Genomic DNA, 25,465 nt, shown 5'->3' on the forward strand with positions numbered 1-25,465 from the left:
TAAGAGGCAGAAGTGAATGCAAATTGTTTGATCCTTTGGAGTTACTGTTGCTCCTTGCCCCCATCAACATTTGAAATGTGCATGGTGTCTAGAAGTCACTGATCCAGGGACATATCCTACTGCTTTCCTTCGGAGAATGCAAGATGACACATTTTCACCTTTGAGGTGACAGCAGGTGACAATGAGATAGGTGGCCCATTTCAGCCCCACATTGTCTTACTGATCACAGTATGCCAGCTGCTTGTATGACTGTGCATGTCAGCCCACTAATCTCGAGTGATGCAAGCTCCACAGAGTCTGGGGAAATACCATTGTCTGTGACAACTCATGCAGGAAACAGTCATGCAAAGGAGCTGTCAAGGGAGGAGGCTTGGTCTAGGAGAGGGGGGTGCGTGGGGTCAAAAGTGTAGAAAGCACTTTGAATCCAAGGCAGTATAAATTAGCCATGGCACCTATTCTATCCTACAAAATCTCCTATTTGCATCACATCCTGGAAGAATTAACATTGCAAAAACATACAACGAAGCAACAGCCAGTAATAATCAAGTTATAACTAAATACTCTGGATGGTGCTTGACTTGGAAAAACAGGCTCAGGTAGGAATGCCAACACTATTATCTGACATAGCTGGAAAAAAGAGTAAGCTGTGACATCTCCATTCTTGGCAAATCACAGAGACTGCTGCAGGCACTCTGTTCTCTCTGCTGCTTGGAGTGATGCAGTCGTAGCTGCTGTCGCTGTTAGCTACAGATCTCCTCTCTTCTGTGCCTTTGTGGGGAAGAGGAGGGCATGAAAAGTGGTTCACTACTTGGGAAGCAATGGAAGAAACAGTATTTGTAGTTCCAGTCAAAGTTTTCCAGCTCCTTTTATAGATTTGACTTTTTTTTTTAATTAGTTGCCAGGATTTTAGCAGCCATTTTACAGCAAATAAATAATTTTATGAGAAAGTCTCTACTGTCCAATGGCCAAAGATAACTACAGGTTATTCTCAGCTTTCTTATCAAAAGCTGTTTAAGACTTGGATATTTTATCTGAGTGCTTCAGATGCTGCCTGAACAGCTTCCCACATTCAGAAGAATGTCAGTGGTTATTTATTTTTTGTGCATATGTACTTTGCATGCTGGCAGAGAATGCCTAGCTGGTAATTTCTCTCCCTGCCATTATTACCCACGTATGTGCACCAGGCCAGGAGCTCTGCACCAAACCAGAGAGGGATGGAAAGGTCTCCCCCTGAGGTGTAGCCAGACCATGCAGAAACACTCTCCATATGTGGAGACCAGCTGCATGAGGCACAGGCTTAGCAGGCTCCCTGCCACCTGGCCAGTCCCTGCTCTGCCCCAGGCCAGGCACTGCCAGGGCAGGAAGGGAGTGGAGAGTGGGGGGAGACAGTAAAGGGGGAGAAAGCAGACTGTCCACTGCTCAGCCAGCTGACTGGGGATTTGGAAAGCAGATCAGGGCCATGGCCAGCCTTGGACTCCCATCACATCACACTGCCAGGACTCCAGCTCAGATGAGCTTTGGACATGTCAGAAGAGGCCATATGACTTCTTACTACAGACCCAAGTGAGGAGCTCTCTGCAAGGTGAATCATCTATCAGTCCTGCCCATCAGTAATGTCATGGCACTGATGTCAGGCTGACAATTTAGATTCAAAATCCTTCCTAGAAGGATCAGGATAGCTGTTGTGCATGTGTTCCTGGGGTTGCTGGCCATCTGGGCTGCTCTTAAAGCCATGTGGTTTTACACCCTGCCCACGTTTCAGGCGTTCTGTATCCAGAATGGCACTCAGGAGAGCTGCATGTGTTAACTTGCTCTCTGATCTACACCCCTTCATGAACTTTTGACAGTGACTAAGTCTCTGTTTTCCCTAGGATCTTCAAAACCTTTCAAACAGACCTGATGACAGAAAGCCTCTTGATTTTTTTTGTTGGGACTGAGTGAAGATCCCTCTGTTCTCTCAGATGCCAAAAGAAAAAAAATATGAACTGTACTTTTCAAATGTCATCCTGGGGAGCCAACCCTCAAACTCTTCCTCACATATAAAATGTCCTGGCAGGATTACCATATAATATCCATTGCAGCAGTGGAAAATATCAAAGGATCATGGCTTAAAATTAAACAAAGCAGCACCCTTTCTTGTCTCAAAAGTAATACTATTCCTCTTCCTCTTTTTCCCTTCTCACCTGCAAATTGCCATGCAGCTTGATAAAGTGGGATTAAGTATCTACAATAAACACTCCCATGTGAGGCCAGCAAGAGCAAATGGAAGCAATCCCTTCACTTTTTAGCCCAAACCTTCTGTTACTGTAGCAAATGAGATTTTTCTTTTTTTGCAGCTGACTAGCAGAAACTGATTTAGGCCCTTTGCACTTGCTGCCAGCAAGTGTTCCCACTCCAAAAATAGCCTGCTGAAGAAAGAAGTGTCAGTTGCTGTCTTCAACAGGCTGCTTTCTAAACCCATTGTTAGAAGACACCTACTTCAAATGAAACCTGGCATGTCACCATGCTGTGGGCAAAGTGCCATTCCAGCAGATGGGCAGGGGGTAGGCAGTGCCAGCAATCCAGTCTGGATATCAACCTTGAGTAACAAGGTTGTATTCCCATCTGAGGATGTCAAAGCCTGGAGCTGTGCTCTACCTTAACCTGTGTCCTTACACACCTTGCTGCTCACACACATCTATGCAGTATTTGAAAGGTTTCTGTTTGATTTGCAGCCCATCCTGCTCTGTTCCACTGGCACCAGGTTTAAGTTTGGGATGGGTGAGCCTGGCCTGCCATGCTCTGCAATGAAGGTGTGGGCAGGACCACGTGAGCAGTGCTTGGCTTTCAGTGCATTTCTCCCCACTATGGCATTTAGTAGCAAATATGTGGGAGAACAACTCAGGGTGCTGTAATCAAGGCAAAAATTTCCAGAAAGACCACAACAACTGTGGAACAGTGAAAAATCACAATGTAGGTAGGTCTTAGTGGAGCTGCAGGAGTCCAGCAGAGGTTAATCTCAGTGCTCCAGTCCCCCTGCATTTAGAGTAAACAGGTGCCCACGTGTCAGGTGGAGAGAGCAGTCCTGCAGTCTCATTCTGTTCCAGCCTCAGAAATCCCCACACTCTCAAGTGCCTCACAAGAGCATCAGGCCTCGATGAACTGGGATTCATATGCCACAGCCTCGTGAGACTGATATGACAATGAAGTCTCTACCTTTCAATGTGTCTTGTACAAAAAAAGCCTCTTCTCTCTAGTGAAATGCCAGCCTATGTGTGGAGACTTTATCTAGGCTCTTCTGTAGTACCTGTTTGTGTTATATGTCTTACAGAGTCTCAAATTAAAACATGTAAACTCTATTTGCATCTTTTCAAAATCTCGTCTTATATGTCCCATCAAACTATTAGTTTAGCTATCACTAGGTATTAAAATTTAAAAGGGTCACTAAATGCATACTGCTAGAAGGGAACAACATTAGTTACACATTACCAGAACAAAACTAAATTAAGAAACAGCTCATTTCCTTTGTACCATCAATATTTTACTCAGCCATAGCCTGGATGCTTGTACTCACAAAAAGGAATTAATCATTCATGTGCTAATGTACATTCATTTTTTTAAAAATCATCACTTAAGTAATCATTTTTGTGTGTCCTCAGATGTGTGATGCCTGCTTATGAAAGTGCAGGAAAAATCAATACAAATTAAATAAAATTTAAAAGGTGAATATCAGTGAAACAGATGCAAAAGAGTCCTCCATGCAGTAAAATTGTAATCAAATTGCTGTAAAATTCTGTTAGTGAGTCATAATTTGAAAAAAGATACCAGTCTAATGCTAAACTTATTTATATGCCGTGCTATCCTCTTTATTTTGGTGCGAGCATACACTATGCAGTTCATCACAGATTTTGTCTTAAAACACGCATAAAACTGAAACAACAAAATCTTTACTGCCATCTAATTGGGTACTGCCATTTCCCAGGAGTTTATTTACCGAGAACCACAGTGATTGTATCCTAACATCATCTGTGCACATCTGGGAGGTTCCCAAAGCCCTTCCCAAAGTGAGGTGGGAAGTCTTGTGGAAAGGCTCCCACCTGGGGCAGCACAGGGATCCCTGCCTGGTGTCCTCTGTCACACACCAGGTGTGGGAAATGAGGCCCTGAATGGCTCAGCAAAACCAAACTTCTCCTCTTCTGCAAAGTGTCACACAGCCTGCAACATCTACCCAGCACAGATCACAATAATCAAGGTTTCATTTCCCCAGCTCCCTGGAAAGGACTAACTGTATCTCCTGGGCTGGATTTGCTGCCGCCTTGGGCTTGTCATTTACACCCATGGAAAGTGCTCCAAATCAAGAGACCTGCTTTGCTCAGATATAAATTACAGCCACTTTACTCAGCCAGAAATGCCTGTCTAAGGTGAAAAGTAGCAAAGAACAGCACTTAGTGCTGGCTGCACTAAAAAGAGTTAAGATGGTCCTAGCAGATTGGAGCCCACGGTCCCATGGAAATTAAATCAACTTTTGCTAAAGGTGTGATTGCTTCTTTTGGACTACCTACATCAGTGAAAGGATATGGAAAAGCTGTTACATCCCTGCAAGAACACTGAGTTTCACAGAAGAGGAGCACAATACTTAAAGTAGAATTTGGTGTAGAAGTACTGTAGGTTTTTTCTTCTATTGCTTCACTAATTTTATGGTGATGTATTTTGATGACAATTAAAAGAATCTCTGTGTTTATGAGACAATAACACAACCTGCAAAATAAATTCCAAGGCCAAGTTATCTATTAATATATGGTATGGCTTCTTGTGAACGACTAGAGAGGAGCTGGAACAATGCTCAGGAAAAAGCAAGAGAATGTGTACCTTGACTTCAAGATTTGTGTTCCTTTTTCAGCTAAGACCTGACATTCTGACTGTGAAATGGAGAAAATAATCCAGCAGGCAACACCTATTTTTTGCAGAAACTTCTGAGAAACTAAGAAGTGGGTTCCCACTCATCTCTTCACCAAAAGCCATGATTTTGGATATTTAGTTTTGAATAAAGAGGACTTTTTTTTTCTTCTTTTTCTCTTTCCCTTCTTACTAGTCCAAATCTTTTCCAGATGAAACTTTTGTGATAACCACTGTGGCCCTCTGAACTGTTGCTCCCTCACCAAGACATCATACTTGCAGCCATCTCATCTGCAAATGTCAGTGAGTACATGGCAGAAAAAAAGCACAAGAGTATGATGAGCTTACTCAGAGTGGAAAACAGGAGCAGCATGAGCTGACCACGATTTGGAGATGTACCATGAATGGCTGTATTTTAGATTGCAAGGAACTGAGAATTGATCTTTTCTTTTGGAGAGGTACCTGGTGAGCTGGGTTTGGCCACAGCTTGGGAAGTCCCTGAGAAGCCAGCAGGAGCTCAGTACACGCTGCACAGGCAGCAAACCAAGCACACAATGTGCATCCCCTGGCAGTGCAAAGCAGCCTGGTACTACAGTCCAGTACACAGCTAGGAGTCCATAACCTTGGAGAATTAGATTTGTTCTGCTCATTTTATTTCAACCCAATTTAGGGACAATGCATCCTGAGCAGTGTATGAGGCAAAAAAGAGTTGCCAGATGAAGCATCCACCAGGTCTAAAAGCCACTGCCAGTTAAATGTGCAGGACAAAAACCTTTGCAATTACACAAACAGTTAAATAAATATGGATTTTAAATTTCCCATTTTTATCAAATTCAGCTGTTGACATGACCTCAGCCAGAGGGAGGAAGGGGAGTGAGAGGGCAATGAACTTCAGCCTCAAGGTGTGCCACCTGGATGGGAGGAGGAAGGGCTCTTCCCTAAAGGACATCCATTGGTTTATACTGGAGGTGACACAGATTCTTTGCATGAGCTGTCTGCATGGAGCTACCTGACTGCTTGAGACTGAAGTTGCTGATAAGAATGTAAAGTTTGACCTATAGTAACTTCTTTTTCTGGGTGTCTAATGGACTGAGTTTTTTTCCCAGTACAGAAGCTGCAGGTGGGCTGGGGATCATTTGAGAGAGATTCAGCTGAGGACCTCCACCACTGCCTGTGCAGATGAGAGTCCCTGCAGAGAAACCAGAGTGGCAGTTTGCACAGGTGTAGAAAATTGCCCCAAATCTATGTGTGTGCCTCCACTATCTCAAAACACATACACGTGTCTTTTTTTGCCTTTGCTTAAATTTAGCAAAGTGTCCTGAAATGCACTTAATATGATTTGAAAGATAAAAATGTCTCTGTCCTGCTTGTGACAGTTTATTGCTAATGTGGGCAGGTGATTCATCAATGGATGAAATGAGATTTTCAAGTTGTTTTAAAATGATGAGGTAGTTTTCAGAGCTCATGCAGTTTGTTACTAGATACATGATTTATTAATATATTTGTCAAATAATGTATTTGACAAGTTTTAAAAAACATTTCTGGATAATTGCTTTTATAACTCATCAATCTTAAAAGGGGAGTAGCAAGATAAGATTGTATTTTACAATCTGTATTTTTCTAGTCTCTCCCTTATCACAGCCCAGTGCAAGGGATGGAAATGTAAACACTGGATACATGATTCCCCAAGATTTTTCTTTGCATTACTGTTGATTTTCTTTGTTCAGGATAGACTCAACCTTGCAAGTTAAACTAGCCAAGGAGATTGGCCAGTTTGAAACTTCATAATTGATTGATGTAACTGTGATTGCTTTCAGCACCATGGGACCTGTTAACAGCACTTGGAATATTTTGGTTTGATTTCACTCTAAACCATACCTAAATGTCCATCTATTCCTTACTGGGTCCTATTCAGAAATATAATTTTCAGGATTACATTTGCCTATTAAAGACTTGATTGAAAGATGGATTCAGGGCTCAGACACATGCTCACTTAACAAAGCAGATGCAGCTTTCCTCAAGCTGTTTGTTACCACCTGCTTGTCAGACACTGGGTCCCACCAAGGGCTGGAGCAGGGTGTGTGAGCCTTTGGTAGCTGCTTCGGGGTGATGTCCTGTGGCTTTGCTAAATTCCCTGGATGTTCCCTTCCATTCAGGTGGCTAAGCCTTGAACATGCACTCAGGGACCACTGACACAGAGTGAGCAGTTTTCCTGACTGAGACCAGAGCTTCCAGTCCTGTCATGAGCCAGAAGACTTCCCAAAGTGTGCTGGGCAGCACTGAGGTTCTGCTGGGGCAGAGGAGTCTGCCAGCACCAGGGCAGGCCCAGGTGCTCAGGCTGAGCACACACATTCCCTCCTACGTGCTGATGCTCATTTCCAGGCCCAGCTGCTTTTTACTGCCCCTCTGCCAAGTAATTGCTCCCCATAACTGCTGGCAGAACACAGCACGTGCCTCTTCCCTATGCTCTCTGGGCAAAATCAGGCAGGCAGCTTAACCACCTGCTAAACTATTTAAACCCCATGTAGTTTCAAAGCCATAACAGCCTAGCAGAAAAACAGGGATGGTCTTGGAGACCATTCTGTTGAATAAAAATAAGGAAATTTCTGACACTCAATGGGTAGCTGGGAAAAGTGAAGCAGTGCTGCCTTATCCAAAGTAAGGGTTTGTTAACTGATATTGTGGGTTCACAACCACTTTTCTGAGAATGCTGGGCAAGGGGGAGAGAGAGAGAGAGAGAGAGAGAGAGAGATGGGTTACCTTCAGATGTAAATCTCTGCAAGATCAGCATGTACACACCCTTCACAAACCTGCTCATGCAGCTTGTGTATAAGCCTACGAGGGGTTGCTGATTCAGGGTTTTCTTAATAACAAAACCATATTTTTTGGAATTTAAGTTTTGGAACACGACGCAGCCTGCTAAACTGTCTTTTATTAAAAAATAAACTAGAACAACATTGAAAGCATAGCACCAGCCAGTGCTGAGAAGGCAGACTATTATACTGAGAGCAAGAGCATATACATTGAATAAACTTCATTTCTGAGATGTGCCATACTCAGACCTAGCCCTGCACACACACACCCACCAGGTTTACTGGCATGGGACAAAGATCCTGCCTGATCCAGTCCTTACAGATAAGGTCCTTCTATCTGCAAGAGCTGTTTTCCTACCACTCTTTCTCAGTATTTCTCAGTATTATTCAACAGTCAGTTTGATTTGTGACAGTATGTTTTTGTGCTTTTATATACATTTTAAAGTTATCTTTTTCTTTAGCTGTGGTATTTTCATCCAAACAGCTCAGAAACACCAGCTACAGCAGGAAGGGTGAGCAGAGGCACTTCAGGAACTAATGAGAGCGGGGAGATCTGCATATTCAGAGCAGGAGCAGCACACACAGACTGAGCCACAACCACCAATGGGCGAGCTGGCTGCTGTTTATTTGAGGGGAGAGAAATGAGTTCTAACTGGCTAAGACACTTTTGTTATCATGAAATGCATATTTGGCTACAGCAAATGGCTTCAAATCAGAAAAGTGACATTTTTGTGCTGGCTGTTTATAAACAGGATGCAGTTAGTTAAGGCACCCACAGCTGCAGTAACTGCAGATTTTCAAGGCCAGACTGAAATGTATCATACTTTATCATTATTTTTCTCATATTTGCTGTACTCAAGGCCCTGCAGTTTAATAGGAAGCCAAGCAAATAACTTGTCTGGTTGGCTGGCACTTAATATTGTATGGCAGTTCATTGTTTTCAAGAGATTTTGTATTTTTACCTGAAACTTTAATCACAGCATCATAGATCCAGCCCTGTTTTTGATAGTCAATGTCAGTGTCATGAGCTTTAGTAAGTTCACAACTGAACTCAACAAAACTGAAAATATTTAGAGTGAGTTCAGTATTTAGAGTGAGTTCAGTATTTAGAGTGAGTTCAATATTTAGAGTGAGTTTAGTATTAAGAGTGCATTTAGCTGAGATGAGAGTCAGAAATTCAAAGCCTGCTGCTGACTGCCTGACTCCAGTGGGATGCCAGGTGGGAATGGGCAATGGGGCAGCATCACAGGTACAGCTTTCTGAAAAGACAGATGCAGCTTCAATCCAGATGTCTTCCTAACACTCACGATAAAGTTAGTGGGAGTAGTTTGAGGAAAACACATTTTTTTTATCCCTTGCATCAATGTGCAACAGTAATTCTTGTTTCCTACAAGAAAAACATTGCGGAGAATAGTGGCTTTCTACAGGGAAAAAAACCCCAAAGATGTGGGACTAAAGTACTGAGATCTGTAAGCAGTTGCTAGAAGTTGTTTTCCAAATTGGTATACACAGAGTTTGCTTTTGACTCCAGTAATAACTAAAGCAACTTATCTCCTGCCAGAAAAACACATTTCTTTCCAACAGAAAACTGCAATGAGTGTGCTGTGGTCTTCATCATTCTCCAACTTCCCCTCTGTGGACAACATTGAAAAGGCCAGCTTTTCTCAGTTGTTTTGGTTCCCTTTTCTTCCCTGTATCTGTCACTGACAGTACTAATAAGTTTTGAAACAAAAGGACAATTTGTTACTTTAGAATTAGCACCATGACTGCTCTTTGTATGGAAATAAGGTTATTCTGCACTAATGAAATTGCTGAGCTGAATGTACAGTTTGAAGTTCATGACCCATTGAAATTATGATTTATGGAACTTTCCTGCAAATTACCTGTGTTAACATCATATGTAATGTATTTCTATCACTAGACCTTTGGAAAGAGTTTTCTTTTGCAACATTCTTCTTGTTTGTTGGGAATATTTTAGTTCCCTCAATACTGTCTCATAGGAGGGTTAAAAGTTTTACAGTGCACTAGAGACCTCTGAAGTCTCTGCTTTCAGATAAAAGCTTGGCAGTGTCCATGCTCAGTCCACTTGTATGGATGCTACAGTGGAAAGCCTTTTTTCTGTACTATCACCAATTTACATTTGGTCTCTGCTCTGGAAAGATAGGTCATGTTGCCAAGATCTGCACCAAGATGTGACACAGAAAGAGGTAGGAAAAAAACCTGCAAGAGTTACCACAACAATTCCCCTTGTCTTCTAGTCTGTGCCAAATGTTAAACCTGTTACACGAGAAGACAAGGAAAGTCAATGTGGGATCAAAGAATTAGGGGGCAGATCATGGTGTATAAAGAAGCATTTTGTTTTGGAGGATTATAATATGAAAGGCAAAAATAAATATGTGGAATGAAAAATGCTGGGAATGAGAATAGTGTGGTGTGGAATTCCCTCTTTGTCATTTTCACTGAATTTCGTTCATTGAAAGTGCTCAATATACGGCAAATATTTAAAAGACCAGTGCCAGAGCAGTATTTTGTATATTCTGTAGATGGAAGTGTACTGGGAATCTGGTCAGCAGTGTAATTGTTTATATTCATTATAAACAATCTGTGTTATTTGGCAACAAAACCTGCCTTTCTGAGTTGACTCTCATTGCTGCTGAGATAGTTCTATCAGCTGGTTGTAATTTTACTTTGGGGGCATGCAAAATACATTGTATTTCTTCCAAATTATCTGTGGGAAAAACATGAACAATACACTGAAGGCCCCTCAATCTTGTGGGACCTCTCTTGGCCCTTCTTCAATACTCTTTAAGGGCCATAAGAGGATGCAGAATAGGTTTAGTTTGCATGTGTCTTGTACCACTGTTACATACATCTGCATCTTCTTCCCTGGCTTTAATACCCAACTACTCTCATCTTGAATGATGATAGCAGATAAAATAATTAAGAAAATGCTACTGAAGGTAGAATGGGACATGGAAAGGGTGAAAAGATCTTACTGTGAAAAGGTAATGTCCTACTTGGCTTAAAAGATGAAACAAATACTATAAAAGCTGTTTTCTGAGCTTTCCACACAAGGCTGAGCTCCTCACAGATGTGTTAATGTGGTTTCTGCAAGATGGGACCTTGTGTTTGTCCAAACCACCTGCACCTGAAGGACCTCCTTGTCCCTCATATAAATATGTACTTGTGCTCCTACCTAGAGCAAGGGGAGCATAAAAGGTTTTCTTTCAGGAATTTGGGAGGGAGATTCCCAATTATTCTCTACTATATGAGGAGGAACTACATCTTCTCTCAATTTTAGAACAGTAGAGAGAAGACCTGACGATGAATTACCCAGTAAGATCATGGTTAGGATCTTTCCCCTCATGGTCTCAGATCTGCTTAGGATGGGTTGAAACTAAGACTCAAACCATGAACTTTAACATCCCACAAACCTGTTCTAACTACTAAGAACTGGTCACTTTAAGGAGATTTTTCCATCACTCTTGAGCTGTTCCAATTTGTAGGAATAATTAAATATTATTCAATTTAATGAGAGATGGATTCTACAATCCAGCAAGTTTGAGCATTCACTCATCAGAGTGAACAGGCACAACTGAACTACTGGATGGGGATTGCTTTTGCTTGATTGACATTTTTCTATGAAAAAAAAGAAACTCAAAACCAAACTGTTTGTTGAAAGAGGGCAGATGAGCTCTGAATAAGCCCCACCTCATCCCCACTGCTTCTCTGGCCACAGACCTGATCATACTCATGCACAAATATTATGAGAGCACATCCCAGGCACGTGTTTCTGAAAGGCATTTCAGCAGCACGAACAGCTTTAGCTGCTCTCCCGTGCTGGCAGCCTCCACTGCGGGGGAATGTGTTTGTGCTCACACCTGTGCCTAGAGATCACAACTGCACATGAACATGAAACAATTTTTCCACGTACATTAGGTGCTTTAAAGAAATTCCTATAATCTTCTGTTTTCCAGTCTTTCTCCCCCTGTCTATTTTTGCTAAGCCTGTGCTTGTCATGCCTGCAGGCTTCAAACTGAGGAAGACTTTTATTCTGAAAGCAGCTGTTTCTACTACAGGAGTGCCTTCACTTTGGCTGTGATCTTCCTCCAGGAAGGTGAGGCTCTGCTCTCAGCTTACACCCAGGCTATCCAGCTCCACTGAGTTGACCCAAGGACAGAATTTAGCTCTGTGAGCTAGAGGCTGAGTTTTTTCTCTCTTTTGGGAAGTCTGACTCTCTTGTCATCCCTCCTGCTTTTGGAACATGCAGCAGGAGCTTCTCTAAATTTTAATCAGGCAATTTCATTTGTTCAGTACTTGAAGAGCAGGATTTATTTACCGAGGATTTAAATTTCTCCAAAGTAGAGAGAAACTAAATAGCACTGCTCTTTAGGCATGTCTCCACATTTAGAAAGCATTGGGTTACACTTTCCATTTGAAGCTTTTCTTCTTAAAAAATAATTCAGCCACCCCTCCTGAGACTTTCCTGGCACTGCCCCCCCCGTAACCCAATCCTCCCCCATCAGGGAGCACAGCCTGCTGCCTGCCAGGTGTGCAGGCAAGTTTGTCACATGAAAGACTTCAGGCATAACTGCTGGCAACATGAGCTCTGAAAAGGGATTCAAAGAGGGCTTTATATATACTTAAGTGTAAGAGATGTGCTATTTTGCTAATGGGATTCAGTACCTATTATTTACTGTAAATGCACCTTTTTCTCCATAAGCTATGAATGAGAAATTAATTTTATTGACTTTATGGATGGTTTTGGGTTATAGATAGATCTCCTCCCACACACATCCTCTGACATCTTTCCTTTACCTGACAGCTACTAGAACTAGTAGAAGAAAACCACCATTTCTATTTGAATGAATTCTCTTGTTATTATAGTGTCAGGCACTCAGCATTGTCTGACCCTGCAATCTTGAGGCCCAGAGTGTCTCCAGTCCTGGGGAATACTTCTGAAAAATAGTGATAACTAAGATAATAATTCTCAGCACTCCTGTAAAGCTTTTAATCCACTGATCTCAACCAGATACTGGCACTTACTACTAGAGGAAAGTTAAATTTGTGGCATGAGGGATCCTATCATTTGAAGGAGGAAGCCTGCAGAACAACATGCACTGGGCTGTTAGAAAGGACAATGGTCAATTGTTTTGGGTAACATGTTGATCTCACTGCACTTAATGGCAAAATGACTTCAGTGGAGCCATAAACACAAAAAAGCTTTGGCAAAAAATATTGTCACGGTCTCTGTATTCAAAATATGCCTTTTGTAACAAAGCACCGCACACTGTAATGCAGATGTTTGCTATTTGATGCCTATTTTGTACGTCAGATTAACTATTTTTGACTATTTGGCTTCTTTGTATGTCTAATTTCTTTCAAATTTGAATATGCAGAGATACAACTTTGTAAAGAAAGTGAAATATTGTAGAAGTACTTTGCAAATATTGACATTATGTCAAATTGATTTACTTATACATCAGATTTTTTGTTTACATTTCGCAGAAATTCAAGAAATGTCACTTTTTTGGCACCAGCATTCATGGCAAATAGCCTTCAAAGTGTCATTGTTGAGATTGTGATGAAGAAAAAATTTACATTTGCATGTGCACACGCTGGTATTTGCTCTGGAGAAGTAGACAAATACATCCGAGTAGGAGGGAGACAGCTAATCATGCACCTTTCTGACAAACTAGCTGATCAATGCTATATGACTAGCAAGTACCTTATAGCCTCACAAAAAAATTACAATCAATCCAAACAGCTAAGAATTGGGGAAAAAAAATCTTAAAAAAAAAAAAAAAGTTTGCATAGCAAACACTTCTTAAGCAGCTGTGATTTATTTATGGATTTTCTACAAACAGAAGGAAAAATTAGATTTCCTTGATAAATGACTTATTGTTAATTATTCACTGAGTCCCATTCTCCCATTTACTTTAATGAACTCTAACATAGTGAATCTTAACACCCAATATAATGAAAGTAAATTTTCACCCTTAATGCAGTGTGAATGGCACAATTGCTTTATTCTTTTATTCACAAAGTGTCAGTCATTCATTTCAGCTCTGCATCATTCAATAGAACTAAGATGTGCAGTGAATGTGATTCCAGTCATGTCATCCTGTTAGTGCAAAGTGACTCTCAATAGCACTTGACAGCACACTGCTGGATTGGCTCAGTGCATTAAAACAAACCAAATTATTCTGGTTTTATGTACATATCGGTACTTGTTGACATGCCAGTAAATTGTTTTAATAGCCTGTACTTATGAAGGTGTATATCTTTGTAGTTAAATTCCAATACATTGTAAACTATACTTTACATAGAAAATATTACTCTCTCAAGGAAAACTGTAAGCACAAAGTTTAGACTCAAAAAATGCAGTGATGCTAACTGTTTTATCTGCTCTTTGAGCAGCCATCATGAGCTAAACGTGTGTGGCAGAATTGGGAATGAGTGGCCTAAGACATAGCTTTTGAGGGGGGGAGAGTAACATGCTGCCAGTTACAGCCCAATTAAAGGGTCCTCTGCTAAGCTATTTGTGGCCAGAACTGCAGCCTTGATGAAAACCAAACCAATATGTTTTTTTACACAATCCTCAAAAATAATTTCCTTTAAGCAGTCTTTAGACTAGATTTATATCTTATGTCAAACAAAGGAGATGATGAATACATCCCTCAGTTAATACCACCTTCAAGTGAAAGGTGTGCACTGGCCTAGCAAAGATATAAATAAATCCACAGTATGAATACTGACACTCTTTACTCCTTTTTTCCTGCCTCTGCTTTCAACTCCATGCTGCCATGCCAACTCAGATGTACAGAAAATATTATGTGTCCTGTTTAGGAGCATTGACCAGCTTCCCCTACTTCGTGGTGGTCCTTAAGGAGGAAATAATTCATCTCACTAACCTTTATGGACTTCAGTGCACAGATGACTGGCTGATGTTTTTAATTGGTTCAACAGTATGAGTTTGATGTGGTTTGCTACACTTGCTGCTTTTGTTATGAAGTATAAAAACACCCGGGAAGTCTTACACTGATGCACATCCGACCTCTCCTCTACCCACACAGCTGTTACTGGCTTGTGGTTTTCAAAATTTGATCAGAGAGTTCTTTCAGTCACCAGATGAATTAAGACTCATTCATGGAGTCCAGATACTGAGGAGCAAAACATGTTGCTGATGCCAGACAGAAACTTTGGCACTGGTGTATCTCACTGAGGTACCTATTCTTTGCTTGATTGTGTTCATATTCACCTCTCTGTAGGACTCGGTGTCATGTCCCAAAACAGCTGAAACTTTGCCACTTAAGCAAGTGATCTGACTCCTTTCAGAGCAGAGGCACTCCTAAAAGCCCTAGAAAACTGCTGCCATAATTTTGAATATATTCAGCATTAGAAATATATGAGCTACATCCACTTTGGGAGGGAAAGAAGCGATTAGGGTGATGGTGCATTCCAAGAGTGGGAATGGGTCACTTAGGGTCCTTTTATTTTAATATTGTATAGCTTTTAACTGGAGAACCAAAGTCATGACACAACCTTGCCTCCAAGGGAGACAGATCTGAAAATCTTGCAGAAACAATCTGCAGGGTGAAGCAACTCTCAAAATTACTAATTTTAGCTGCCAGCCCATTGGTATGTTTTATTCTAGAGCATTGGTTGGGAATCACTATGATCAGGTTAGAGCTGTAGAGCGACAATGGTTTGTATTTCATAAGCACTGATCAAATCTGGTCTCAATAAGCAATTCAGATATCTAAATAGCACAGTTGTCCACTTTGCCCTTCTCACCTGAATGTTTATTTCCTTAGCAAAACTTCTGACAACTGGAGAATTCTTAGTAAATGCATGCTTTCATTTGATTACATCTGAACACTGAACTTTTTGTTATTTGAGAATGTATGGAGAGAATATAAAATCATAGAACTGTATGCGTTCTTGTATTACTTTTTTATTTTATTTTTAGTAAAATGATAATATGAGTCTTCTGGAACTGCCACAAAACTGAAATCTGAGGAGGTTTGCAAAACACCCAGAAATGAAACCTGATTGGTTACAGTCCCTTCATGTGATGGGCTTTCTCCTTCAGGCCTCCTGGATGCCTTATAAAATACCCTCAAATGGCTAATGGTACATGCACAAAGTGCAAGACTTCACCCTCTGCACAGAAACTATTCACTATCTTCTAAAGCCCAGGCAGGCTACAAAGATGCACTAGAACCATTACCAGCACAAAGGGAAAATGGGATTTGTTTACATTTCAATCACTGATTAAACAATCCTATCTAAGATAACAATCTTACCTGGACTAGGGAAAGGGCAGAGGGTACATAGTTCTGTACACAGAATGCAGAAAATAGAGGCCCTTTTGCTTGCATTTTTTATGATGGGAATTAGAAAGACAAATAATAACGATAGTGGCAGAAGTGCAGTGGAGAGATTCACTTCTGCAAGAAAGCAGCCAGACCACACCCAGCTTCTTCCATGCTAAAAGCACAGATTATTACGCATATGCAATTATTGTATGTGTGAAACAAAGTGGATACATGAGCCAATGCAAATATTACATTTGCATTAGTATATTACACTTACTATAGACCAGTTGTGGCAGGAATATTATTTTTTTTTCCTTTACATTAAGTGTTATAACATTCTTTGAAGAATACCTAACTGATTTGGCCTTGTCCTTATTTCTGTTTATCAAAGTTGAAACTTGTTCCCACTAAAATCAGTACATTTTAGTTTTCATTTCAGTGGTATGAGTGTGCAGACCCAGTACACTCTGCTTGTAGAATGCTGTATTTATCCAGTTTTTTCAGACTAGTAAATACTATTGATCTCCTCTGCATAAAACATGTGGCCAGCTAAAGGGTGCTCATCTTTATTTAGAAATGAGCACACTTATTGGCTGAACTATTTGAAGGGTAATATATTCAAATCTGTCAAAACTGTATTTAGCAGTATCAGAGATTTTACAAATTTCTTAGTTTCTCATTTTTTTAAATGAAAGCATACATATACTGTAACAGCAGCAATGCCAACATCAGCTGGTGCATACCAAGCTGCTGGTGTTGAATAAAGTGATGGAAGGGGAGACTGAGGGAAAAGGGACTAACAGGGTTAGGCACAGGGGGATTCACACATCCTCAGCATGCTTCTGGTCTGGTCACTTAGACATGGATAAGCTTCCACTCCTGGTTCCAGAGGTAATGGCTTACTCTGATCAACCAGCTAAGCCTCTTCAAGAGTCAACTCACACCTCTAACCCCCGCCCCGAGCTGCATATTTTGCACAGCAAGGATTTGCTTTGCCTGAGAGGAAGGGGGGAGGTACTGTCACAGCAGCTCCACTGGCCCACTGGAGCACTTCTTGCAGTCAGGCTGGAACAGAAGGCTGGAGTCTATAGAGAATGTGAGCCCAGAACTGCGACTTTTTAAAAATCAGGGTGGAAAAAACTAACCAAATGCAAAAAACTTCTTTTCTTCTCCAAATTTTCCCATAAAAATCCAGTCTGAAGTTCATTAAAGTAAATAGCTTCAATAATCATTGACTCAGGCAGTCTTTATATCCAGAGCTGAATTACAATTCACTATTAAAAATTTCTGGAGTGGAACCAACCCCAAATCTCTGACCCACTGCTAATAGCCTGCCTGAAAATATTATTCCATCCTACTGCTCCACACAGATCATACAACAGGGAAGCTGTTCACGTGAAAACAGAGCCTTGGAGCAACCTCCTGCTTGCATCCCTTTCTTTTGTTTGCTTTTAGTGTTGGCGTATTTTGCTTGCTTTAGTGTTCACTAAAGCTGTGACAAATTACTTGCGTCTTAAACTTCTCTTGGCTCCCGAGTGTGGTTAGGAGAAATTAGTCACTCTTCCCATGAGTGATGAAGACAAAAGGTGTGACTCAGGTACCTAACTTCAGCCACAGGCATTGGACTGGTACATGCAGCTGAAGGGATTTTACAGAAATACAGATCCCAGTCCTGGTGGAAGAGATGGTGCCCTCAGCACATATCACAAAGGTCACTCTTTTCCCCCTCCTAGATGCTCCTTCAGGTCAGCCAGCTCAGCTGTGCCTGGGAGCTCCCCTGATTTATGCCAAAGTGAACCAGCTTAGCTGGGAAAGTTTCCTTTGAGAAGGTGCCTCTTTCTCCTGCAGATGGAGGAGTGCTACAAAAGTAAAGGTACAACAGGAGACTGAAGTATTACAGCTCATATTGAAATATGACATTGCTCTTGCTAAATTATGAACAAAGCCTCACTGATGATTTTAATTTCCTTAACATCACTGTGAACTGAAGAAAACTGTCTTATCTTTGTGGTCAGCATAAATGCTGGTTTTTCGTTTTTTTTTTCCTTCATTTTCCTAATTAGTGTATTTTCACAATCCGTTAATTAGAACTCATGAATTATTTATTGTAACTCCACAAAACCAGCAATAGTTGCTTTCTATTGCATTCACTACAAAATGGTGGATGGAGACTTTGTTGAAGAGGAAAAGGATGTGAGAACAAAGTAGTTCCTCACTTATTCCAGCTTGATCTCCTCCCAGGCAGGAAATGGAGATCTGGGCACTCTTTGTGGACAGCTTTAATTACATGTCAAGAACAATGTGGTCAGTCTCTGCTGTATGCATTGTTCCTATGAAAATTTGCAACATCCACCGTTGCAAAAACATAGGGATTATTTAAACATAATTATCAATCGTCACAAATACTTAGATATCAGTTTCATAAATCAAAATGAAATGTGTCTATGAGAATCTACGGCTTTCAATAGCCTTAGTAGCTTTTCAGAGAAAGATGATAGGGACACACACGACCGTTAGACGACTCCAAGCACAAAACTTACAAAATGCCTCCCAACTCAGCTGTGACCAGAAGAATGGGATGTTCCTGGGAGATCTTCATCCATGGCCAGATGTTTTCACCCCCATTACTGAGCAGCTTTGCAGCTTTCAGATGGCCTCAGCAAATCCCTAGGTCGCCCTCAGACTACTGGAGGATGACTTTAATTTGCATGTTAAAAGATAGGCAGGCTTGCTTTATAGGTTGTTTTTCTGCAGTCCCTCACAGTTTGTCCCAGGGATAAGATCTTCCCTGCAGATGGCAAGATAGAAGAAATGGGAATTTCTTCTCTACAACAGCCTCTGTTTGTTCACACAATCTTCCAAGTGCCCAGTAGTTCTCTTGGCAAGTGGTAATGTAGTAAATAGACACATACATACACAGGTAAGTGCATATATATATATATATATATATATTTATATATACACACACACACACATACATACATTTATGGGGAGTTTTTTTCATTCAGTTGCTGATCAGACCTCCAGGGGAGCCTGACCTCAGAACCTTTTCTCTTCAACGAGCAGGAGAATGTCTCAGGGCTATAAACATGCATTGTATAACTGCATAATATTAGCTCAAGGGCCTGCATATTGCAGTAGGAGTTGAAGGAGCACCTAAACGTGTCTGCTTTTGGCAGCAAAAAGAGCAATTAGAGAGGTTACTGGGCAGGACACATCAGGCAAAACAACATGCCCCAGAGAGAGGGTCCCCTTAAAAGGACAAACCTGGCTAAGGCAAAGACCGAGTCAATCACACAACATTCATCTAACTGGATTTATCTGCTAATAGGACATTTACATTAATTAAACAGTTTGAAAATCACTTGTGAAGTTTGGTTATTGACAAAGTGAAAAAACAGAACCTACTCTGTATGCCTTGTATCTTCCTAAATTAGCAACTAATGAAAACAAATTGTATTTAAAGGATTTTAATATTAATTAAGTTAATGATGACATATTCCAAGTAGTACACTTAGAATCAGTCTGTAATAGCAATCTAACAGATGTTGGCATTTTTATTATTAATTATACATTTCATTATCATGCAATGATTGTCAAACAACATTTGACAGTAAAAAACGTATAAATGATTCACACGTTTTATATTGTAAAGATGACACTGTGCTTGATTTGGTAATATGCTGGCTTTAATATGCCAGATACAAAATATTCTTTGTTTTAGCAGCCTGGAATACAGACAGCTTCTGCAGAACACCAAAGACTGACTAATCTAATACGGGTTGAAGCTCTCAAAGAAAAACAAAACGAAACAGCTGTCACATTTGAAAGTGAAGCATGTATTTTAAGATTACCTCAAGTAGCAAAAGAAGGTAAAAAATATCAATGTGTATATTTAACAAGCATCGTTTGCCTCTATCATTCATATGGTTATGAAATAAATAGGATGAGAAATATTGGTGCTAACAAGTTGCCATTCAGTCAAGATAAAATTGGGGAATGATTTATGCAATATTTGCAGTGTGGGTGAGTTTCACTTAGAATTTGTTTAAAATTCACAAAGTTTCATCTTGAAAATGAAGCACTGGAGTTATCTTACTGATTTCAAATCACATTACATGTATCCTCCAGAATGCGATTTCAGCAAAGTCTGCTGTAGGTACAGTAAATATCTCCAAAAGAACATTTGGAGAGGCAGAGTAAATCTCCACTGCATGTCTGAGCAGACAGATCAGAGCTCTCCAAATCAAATACCGGCGCACTTATCTTTATAATCACCCAGGATTGTTTTTGATTTTGTTTTTGCTTACTGTTTTCTAGCTCAGCATAATCTTTGTTCATTGAATAAACGTTAAATACTGTAAATGACAGTTCTCTGAGGACCATGCAAGTCTCAAGACATCATTCAATCTAATACAATCAACCAGCAATAGCATCTGAGATGTTACTGAGTCACAGTCAGCTTGATTTTTTAACAGAAAGGCTCATTTAGTAATTGTTAAACAAGTCATAAACACCCTTGCCAAACTCCATCACTTCAAAAGGCATGATTGGTAAATGAAAATGGATCCAAATTACCCTCTCTGCTTCTGCAGGGCACGAAGAGCTCGGACACAGTAATAATTCTGTCTTCCTGTGTTCCTCATGCACACTCACCATTTCAGAATTAAGTTTTTTCAATGATCTCTTTCCTCCTTTGTTCAAGTTTCACAGGATATCCTTCCCATTCTGTATTAGCACAGTTCACAAGAAGGCTATTTCAACTTCGTTTTTTAATACTTACTTGCTTAAAGTGCACATAATGCATGTCTGAAATATAGCCATTATCCAGAGCTCTGATTGTAGCAGATTACTCTTAGCTGACTCACTGAAAATTGCTTAACCCTAAAAACCTGGGGTTTAGTCACAGAAGTGTTTTTAAAATTTTATTGGATTAAAATGTATCAGATTGATAGAATAAACCTAATTTATTTTCAAGGACCAAGGGACATTGTCTCATTGAAAAATATTGGCTCTTTAAGGGCATGGCAACAACACTGAGGTTGCTCCTCAGCAAGTGGCAACTAAACCTACCAGAAGGACAGAGGCTGCATCAGCTGGTCATCTGTGTTAACACCCTTTTCAATGATTACTGTGCACAGATGTTAAATACTGACTTTCTGTTTCTCACTGCTATTTTCACAATGGAAAGTGAACAATCTTTTCCACACAGTATGTTTCATGCAGCAGCATGACACCAAACCCCTGGGCGTCCAAGTGCCCCAGAGGCAATTTGATTTGTGGCCCCCACTCTTTTAGCAGAAGATTTGCTTTAGGCTAAGGATAAGAAGAAAAGAATATTTGCACTGATAATTTCTAAGTTGTACCATTGCCTGAATGTTCTGTTTTTGGAGGATTACTCCTAGAGGATCTATTTAGGGATTGTTCTGCTCTGGTCTTTTTATGTTTTATTTACCCTGTGCCTGTTTATTATTTGCAAAACACACAGAGCATGGAATCTCCAAGGGTCATTTTCCATTGCTGCCCTCTGCTGCATTAGCAGCAATCTGTTCTCCAGCACGTGCAGAAGCTGGGCATGATTCAAGGGCATAAAGAGAAATTTCTCAACAGTTGGTGGCCATAGCTTTCTCAGGCCATGAGGCCCTGTAATAATCCTCTTGGAAACATCTAGGCCATTCCTTGTTTCTGTTTTCTGTGTGGGTATCACTGTTCTTTCTTGGACGTTGGTGTTTGGCACAGGGCACCGCCCCTCAGCCTGGTCCCCAGGCCCTACTGGTGGCACACATCCAGTGACATGTTCTGACCTGACTGCTCACAAGCAGTACTGAAATTCACTGTGGAGCATACCAAACTTCTACTTTCATTGCATCTGACTTTCCATCATGAGGAGCACTGAGAACATCTTATCATGAGCAGTAACAAGAGTTCTTCTTGAATTACCGAGCCTCAGCTGTACTAGGACCTGTCATATTTCCAGCATAAACTATAAACTGGCTGAAGCTGAGTAAACAAATTATAGTGAATTTATAGTGCACAAATTTTGCCTCTCATTGTGTTTTGTGATCTGACAGTGAATATTTTACAACTTGTTTTGCTTCATTCAAAAGCTTTTGGCAAGTAATTCTATACTTGTATGTAGTGAGTTTTAACCAAGTCTTTGGGATATTCCAGTCTCAAGGTGTTGACAAATTTTCATGAAGGCTTTCATCCCTTTCTTTTCACTAGGTGTCAGTTAGTATTAAGCTTGCTCATATTCAGCATGACACAGTACTTTCTGCCTGCCTTTTTTTGTGAGTAATGAGAAATGTTTCCTTAAAACATCATGAAGACATAAACATACTTTACAAAAGGAGATGTCAAAGGGGAAAAAAAAAAAGCCCAACAACACCAGTGGCCATTGCAGTAAGATTTAACTGCAAAATTGAGTCAGAAGCAAAAAAATCAGGCTTGTAGCCTTAAGGTCTTTCCTAGAGTGAGGTTTAGCCTGTTGTGAAACCTATTTGACTAAATCTTTACAGAAGAAAGTGCTTAGATGTTCATTGTAACCCTGAGTATAGTAGAAAAAACTCTCATATTTTTTCCTTTCCAAGCTAAAATCAAATTCCTTACTGTGTTAACCTAAATCCCTAAGTCCTACCAGACAAAAGGTAGGACTGAAGATCCTATTGACAACAGCTTGGACTAAGTGAGTACACTTCAGTGCAAAAGTTACATTCCCTAATGACAGATGTGGCTTTGCTGCCCAAGGCAGGGTGATGTCAGTCCCCACTGAGCATGGCAAACCCAGAATCTCTGACTCTCCTTCATGCTGGACCTGTTGGAAAACAGATCTAATGCAAGAACTACTTCAGCTCTTCCCAGGCTCCCTTCTCATCCTCTCCTTTAGCAGAAGCTAAAACATGATCGCTTAGAAATAATAGAAAAACAACTAAAACCACATAGCTTGCTGTCTGTTCTTGGCTGTACAATGCAAAAAATTCCTTATCACTCAATTTTATTAATATTAATACCCTCAATGCATCCTTCCAACCTTAAATATTCCTGGTTTGCTACTATATCCCTCATATAAAGAGTCTGTCATTGGTCAAAATGACTACCCCAAGTTTCTCAATTTTACCAGTGAATCAGGGAATGGTCTACTTGCTGCTCTGCTCTACCTGAATTCCAAAACATCAAACTGGATAAAATACAGGTCAGTGTAAAATCACAGAAAATACTGAGTTGGAAGGGAGCCATCAACTCCTGCCAACTATGTAGGTCAGCCCCAAAAGTCACATCGTGCCCAAGAATGTTGTCCAAATGCTTTTTAAACTCTCTCAGGCTTGATGCTGTGACCACTTCCCCGGGGAGGCTGTTCCAGTGCTCAGCCACCCTCGGGGTGAAAAACCTTCTCCTGATCTAAACAAAACCTCTCCTGACTCAGCTTGGTGTTGTTTCCTCAGGTCCTGTCACTGCTCACCAGAGAGCAGAGATCAGTACCTGCCCTTCCACTTCCCCTGGGAGGATGTTCATCTCAAAGCCTGCACATCTCTTAAGCTCCATTTAGATGTCACTTCAGGTCTATTTCAAAGACAAACACAATACTTAAACGATGCAGACTTTGTGATGGTCCTCTATACAGGATAAATCTATCTTAGATAATTTGCTCTATCTTGAGCAAACTGATTTATGTGGGTATCTGTGTAAAGAAACACAGAAGACACTGGAACATTTTCAAAGAGAAATCCTTTTAAAGAAAGCTGATGTAGGCTAATGCAAGTATTAAAAGCAATTATCCAAATGTTTCTGTATTTGCTCAGCTGTAAACTTAGCAGAAAGATTGATATGAAACTCAAGTAAAGCTTTAGAATAGTTTTAATGACATATAAACCATGAAATTTTCAAATGATCACAATCCAGACGGTGAATGCTTTGGAACATGGTGGTAGTAGTCTATCACAAGACACTACCATCCATCCTGGCTCTCTACCATCTGCATTCAAGAAACTCCACCAGACCTCTCCTCCTGACTCTCTAACCTGACAGGCATCCATGCCTACGCCAAGATGTATAAATCTCTTAAATGCAGTTATTGCTTCTCAAAAAATTCTGTAAATACTATTATGCCTACACTGGATTAACAGGAAAATGTCACACTATCCATGTCTGAGATGGCTGGGAATTCTAGAGGATCTTGAGTTACAGCCAAACTTGATTAAACCTCTCATTAAAATGGTGGCAACACCAGGTCCAGTTCTTGCTCCAGATACATATAATTAAATGTTTTCCTACATTTCCCTCTCTCTCAAACACATATGCAACTGGCAGAATCAGCTGATTGCTGTTTGGAGACCTGGGAACTGAACATTTGCTGCTGATATACATTTCAGAGCTGGAGGACAGAGACTGAATGAACTGATTAGCTTTTTAGATGTGCCTTGGAAATGGACTCTGACCTGAATTCACTTTTTGCTTGAGATTATTTTACTTACCTCCCTAGCCTACCATGAACAATGAGTAAATACAGTATTTCAAACACCCTTCCCTCTAAAGGCAGATTTACAGAAAAAGCTCAATTTTAAACAGAAAATAAATACTTCAACAATAATGAAAAAGTAGCATTTGAGTAAGAATTGAAAGAAATTGATGCTATCCACAAGACTTTTTAAAGTTGGAAACTAAATTCACAAACTGAATATTTCCTTAAAATTAAAAGAGTCCTTTTGCTGTGTTAACATTTTTCCTTCTGTGCTGTTGCAACCACTCTCCCACTCTTTTATCTGACTGATATGGTAATAACAGGTCCTAGGGCCATATGTTCAAATACATTAGAATTCATGATGACTTTGTTCTAGTTGCTTAGTTCTTATTAAGACTGACAATCTTCAAGGAAAATGGGCTTTACCAGCACAGCTTCCCTAGCACTGTAAGAGATGAACACACACAAATACAATGCACAGGTGTTTGTGCATGGGTTGTAGGCCTGCTCCTGCCCACACCCACTCCTGGTCACACTGGGAACAGTTGCCTTGCCTTCAGAGGAATCTCCTGGCAATGAAATTTACTGGCACGAGCAAGAACTTCCAGGATAAGGCCCTAGATATGTGCAGATATGAGGGAAAGCAAAGCCTTGTGGGGAGATAAGAGGATCAGAGTCGCAGAGCAAGCTGGCACATGAATTCTGAGAGCAAGAGACCCTACCCTGGCCTGATCCTGCCTGGCTGCAGACAAACTGTCCCAGGGACTGCCCTTGGTCATAGCCCCGGGGCAGCCTGGGGCAGCCCTCACCCCCTAACATGTGCCTTTGCAGAGGGATACTGAAGCTAATACAGATCTTAGCAGTACCTGCATGTTAAATAAAGGGGGCTGAAAATATTTTCAGGGTACATAAAATTTACAGATATGCAGTCTCAGAGGGAATGAAACTATTCAGAAAGTCAGATCATGTTGTAAAAGAGTTTGGCCAAAAGAGTAAAT

At 40.6% G+C, this 25,465-nt stretch overlaps 1 protein-coding gene across 6 annotated transcripts in view; it reads right to left on the reverse strand.

Annotated features, from left to right (window-relative positions):
* SEMA6D (semaphorin 6D) overlaps nucleotides 1–25,465 on the reverse strand; it is a 167,109-nt gene that overhangs the window by 38,918 nt on the left and 102,726 nt on the right. The window lies entirely within an intron of this gene.

Source organism: Serinus canaria, chromosome 10, assembly GCF_022539315.1.
Source record: "Serinus canaria isolate serCan28SL12 chromosome 10, serCan2020, whole genome shotgun sequence".
Classification (NCBI taxonomy): domain Eukaryota; kingdom Metazoa; phylum Chordata; class Aves; order Passeriformes; family Fringillidae; genus Serinus; species Serinus canaria.